This window comes from Phragmites australis, chromosome 24, assembly GCF_958298935.1.
Source record: "Phragmites australis chromosome 24, lpPhrAust1.1, whole genome shotgun sequence".
NCBI lineage: Eukaryota > Viridiplantae > Streptophyta > Magnoliopsida > Poales > Poaceae > Phragmites > Phragmites australis.
In genome coordinates this window covers 21054785-21059726 of record NC_084944.1, presented here as the reverse complement: position 1 = coordinate 21059726, position 4942 = coordinate 21054785, and the positions used below count along the sequence as shown (strand labels likewise).

The following is a 4942-nucleotide window of genomic DNA, read 5'->3' as shown; positions in this document are numbered from 1 at the left end:
GCAAATGAATGCATATGAAACTGTAAATACCACATCACCTCATAGCCTTCATCAACCACATACACCACAATAATAACAATCTTCATGGATATGAGAGCATAAGGCAACATAACCACATATAAACAAGTAATCGTGCCTCACCTCATCAAAACATCAATTAATCAGTTCATATTAAATGGATCATGGTTCTGAACATATAATTTAGGTGGAGGTAGAATGAATAGCAAGTTAAAGCTAGAAGCAAAGCAACCTCTACGTTTACTTGCCTTTTTTCGATACAACCGACAACCTTCAAACACAATCAGGAGCACCACCACCTGATTATGAACCACACATCAGCAAAACATTCATACAAGCATGCACATACAATAGGAAACACGATCCTAACACCCCAAGCCATCGCTCAAAAGAGAACCACAAAAACAGCATATACATCCTTCTACTGATAAAGCAGTAGGGCTTCACATTTTCATATCCTTTTTTCTGCAACTGATATCATAGCAACAAATATACTTCTGGAAACTACACAACGCTGGCTAAATCTTTCGTGGAGAAACCATATTTTTATCAGGTCAATATGAGCCTCTAATCTGCTGTTGAAAACAGCATTGAAAACTGTCCCGAAAAGTCTGTCAGAAACCTTCACATTTTTCCCGTAATTAATACACAAATCCAAAAATTCTAAAACGTTCAAAGAAGCTATAAAACTCCATTGTCTACCACTTTCTAGTTATAGTTTTTTGTATTTGAAGCACCTAAGGTGGCCAAAACACACTCTGAACATGACTGAACTTTCTGACGATGAAACAACAGTAGCAACGTTTAAGAGGCCATAACTGGAGTTCTACTCATCCTATGACAACGTTCTCTATGCCGTTGGAAAGATTATGAAAAACTCTACAACCTTTATTCAGATCAAATCCTAAAAATATTCAATATGATGGCAAAAAAACTGGTTTGATCTACTACTGTCCAGATTCTTGACAGAGAAAATCAGTCAAGTTGAAACGATGATATATCTCAAACTACAGATGCTATGAGGGTAAACTTGGTGCAAAAAGAAAGCTATTGAAGTCTCCTACAACTTTGTACATGGTAGGAAAATTTATTTTGGAAGCTAACATTCCCAAAAATGATGTTGAACAGGGACTGCACAAAACTGACGTTTTTCAGAACGGGGAGGAAACAGATTTCGACCAAACCTCAACCTAAACCCCCTCTAAACTTGAGATCTAAACCACAAAAATCAACCCAAAAGGAGGGGATTAGGGTGGAGAATCCTCACCTAGGGCAACCACGAGCAACTTGACAAGAGATCAGGATTTTCCTCTTTCTTCTCCTCCTTCTCCTTCCCTTCTCCCTTTCTCCTCCTCCCTTGCTGCTGCACAGACTAGCAGCTCCACAATCCACAAGATGCAGATGAGAGGGGATGGGGTGGAGCTCAGCACAAGGAAAATAGGAGAGGAATTCCTACCTGGGTGAGAGGGGCACCGGCCCCCTTCTTCCTCCTCCTGATCTCCTCCCCCTTCTTTCTTCTTTTCCCTTCTCTTTCTTCCTTCTACATGCAGTATAGAAAAAGGTAGTGTGGCTGCTGCTGTGGGGAGGGAGAGAGCAGGACTCTAGGGTTAAGAAGAAAAGGATGGTCTCTGTTTTTGTTTTCTCTTTGAATCTCAAGCTTCCAATTCGCAGCTTCATGTTCTGAAGTCCGAAGATAACATGTGAGTATTCAAACGGAATCGTTTCGACGAGCCCTACGCATCCGTGGTCTCCGATCGTCCATCCGAGTGACGGGTCAAAAGGTCAACCTTTTGCATCTTCTTTAAAATGTTCGATCAACACTTATTTATATGATTTTTGGGGTATTACACTAACCTAACGGGTCACACACGTAATGGGTTGGAACAAAACATGCGAATTGGATTCGTATATGGGTTTGATTGGATTGTGGTCCATGAGGTGTTAGAGTCCTAAAGGGCTTCCAACGTGGGACCCCATTAGTGAGCTCTATATAAGGAGAGGCGTGGGGTGGGGCGTGCAGAGGTTGAGCCACTCCGAAACCCTAGCCGCAGCCTTCCACACGATCTAACAAAATCCTAGCCGCGCGCGAGGTGCTAGTACATCAGCACTCGGTGTTTCTGCCCAATACGTGTGGATATCATAGAGGTGCTGCCGTTACTGCGGCATTGATCTTCTCGGCGAGTTGATCATGACATGTTCGGGACTGGTCGTGGAGCACAACGCGACCACTCGGATCTGGTCAGAGAGCGCGAGATGACCAAACAGAACTAGTCGAGGTCGCGACAGACCTGATCGGGAGCTGGTCGAGGAAATGATCGAGGAGCACGACCACCTGCGTGGGGCTGGTCATGGATCTGATTGAAAAGTTGTTCAAGGAGTTTGACGCACACAACGTTGGATCGGTCTACTTCAACTCTTCTTCCGCTGCACTGCGCATCGAGTGTTAAGGATCTATGATCTCCTCCTAGCATGGATTCTTGGGTGAATGTGGTCGAAATTTTTTTTAGGCTAACGTAGCCTACCCATTTCCCAACACCCTTCAGCCCTTAGCCGTGGCCAGGCTCTAGAGGCTGGACCATCCGGATCCCCGCGGCGGTTGCCAGAGGTGAAGCTGATGGCTGGACCAAGGGAGGCGGTTTGCGACCCCCTCGGCCCTTAGCCACGATCAGGCTCTAGAGGCAGGGCCATCCAGAGCCCCACGATGGTTTGCTAGAGGTGAAGCTGATGGTTGGGGCGAGAGAGTCAGTCCGTGACCCCCCTCGGCCCTTGGCCGTGGCCATGCTCCGGAGGCAGGGCCATTTAGAGCCCCGCGGTGGTTTGCCATAGGTGAAGCCAATGGTTGGCCCAAGGGCGGTCCGTGACCCCCTCGGCCCTTAACTGCAATCAGGCTCCATAGGAAGGGCCATCTGGAGCCCCACAGCGGTTGCCGGTGGATAAGCCGATGGCTGGACTGGGGGAGGTGGTCCGCGACCCCCTCGGCCCTTAGCTGCGGTCAAGCTCTAGAGGCAAGGCCATCCGGAGCCCCACGGCAGTTTGTCAGAGGTGAAGACGATGGCTGGGTCGAGGGCAGTCCGCGACCCCATCGGCCCTTAGCTGCGATCAGGCTCCGGAGGCAGGGCCATCTGGAGCCCCGCGGCAGTTTGTCGTAGGTGAAGCCAATGGCTGGGTCGGAGACGGTCCGTGACCCCATTGGCCCTTAGCCGCGATAATGCTCCAGAGGCAGGGCCATCCAGAGCCTAGTGGCGGTTGTTGGAGGTGAAGCTGATGGCTGGGCTTGGGGAGGCGGTCCGTGATCCCCTCATTCCAATGTTGCAAACAAGCTCTGGAGGCAGGACCATCTGGAGCCCCGCGACGGTTGCCGGAGGTGAAGCCGATGGTTGGGCCGGGGGAGGTGGTCGACGACCCCCTCGGCCCTTCGTCGCAGCTAGACTTAGTAGGCTGGGCCATCTGGAGCACCGCGGTTTTTGCCGGAGGTGAAGCCGATGGATGGGCCGGGGGCGGCAATTCGTGACCCCCTCGGCCCTTAGCCACGGTCAGGCTCCGAAGGAAGGGCCATCAGGAGCCCCGCGGCAGTTTGCCGGAGGTGAAACCGATGGCTGGGCCAGGGGAGGCTATCCACGACCCCTTTGGCCCTTAGCTGCACCCAGGCTCCGGAGGTAGGGCCATCCGGAGCCCCACGGTGGTTACTGAAGGTGAAGCCGATGGCTGGGCCAGGGGAGGCGGTCCGCGACCCCGGTGGCCCTTAGCAACTGCTAGGTAGTGGGCAGTAGAGGAGTCCTACCAGCTTCCATGCCATGCAGAGTAAACTTTTACTTAATATTTGGTATGTTCTTTATGTATGATGTATGAATATGTATAGATGAAACTGTATTGTATCGACTTCACCATTTGCCTTACATTTTTTGTCGTACCAATGCTTCAGCTGTCTCCCCTTTCCCAGCCCCCTCGCATCCTGCGGCCGCTCGCGGTTGGTGGGTGTGATCCTCTAGGGGTGTTTTGTCAAGTTGGGTGTCAGCAAAGCTAAATTCTTGTTGCCTTCTAGGTGACCTAGGCTACCGAAGATGTCCCTCTAGTGCGTGGTGTCCACACTACCGAGGCTATGCAATGCCTTTCAGGTGACCTAGGCATAATATGCCTTCCAGGTGACCTAGGCATGATGCACCTATAGGTGTGTAGGCTCCACTGCCTACCAAGGCTATGCAATGCCTTCCAGGTGACCTAGGCACAGTATGCCTTCCAGGTGATCTAGGCATGCCGTGTCTGTAGGTGTGTAGGCTCCACTGCCTACCAAGGCTATGCAATGTCTTCTAGGTGACCTAGGCTCGATGCCTTCTAGGTGACCTAGGCATGCTATGCCTACAGGTGTGTGGGTGTGTCCCCCATCGAGGATGTCCCTTGGGTGCATCGCATCTCTTCTACCGAGGATGTCCCTCTGGTGCGTGGCATCTACACTACCGAGGCTATGCAATGCCTTCCAGGTGACCGAGGCATGCTGCGCCTGCAGGTGTGTACGCTCCATTGCCTACCAAGGCTATGCAATGCCTTCCAGGTGACCTAGGCTTGATGCCTTCCAGGTGACCTAGGCATCCTATGCCTACAGGTGTGTGGGCGTGTCCGCCAGCAAGGATGTTCCTCTGGTGCATCGCATCTCCGCTACCGAGGATGTCCCTCCGGTGCATGACATCTACGCTATCGAGGCTATGCAATGCCTTCTAGGTGACCTAGGCATAATGTAGGGGAACCATTCAAATAATATTCTAGTTAACCACTAAGTCGATCATTTACATAATCACGACTTCAACGATTAAGCAGAATATCATCCTGGTAGTCCCGGCACGTGTTTTGTGCCCAAGATCGGAACTCATGCCTTTCCAACATAAGCAATCACAACCAAGCTTAATAAAGAGTGAGTAATTAAATTATG

At 50.5% G+C, this 4942-nt stretch overlaps 1 long non-coding RNA gene across 1 annotated transcript; it reads right to left on the bottom strand.

The window, feature by feature from the left end:
• Positions 1 to 265: 265 nt before the first annotated feature.
• On the bottom strand, positions 266 to 1585 carry LOC133907912 (uncharacterized). The gene is made up of 3 exons (XR_009908053.1): positions 1475 to 1585; positions 1286 to 1381; positions 266 to 317 (listed from the first exon to the last, which is right to left on the bottom strand). It is a non-coding gene; the product is annotated as an uncharacterized LOC133907912 (long non-coding RNA).
• Positions 1586 to 4942: the final 3357 nt, after the last annotated feature.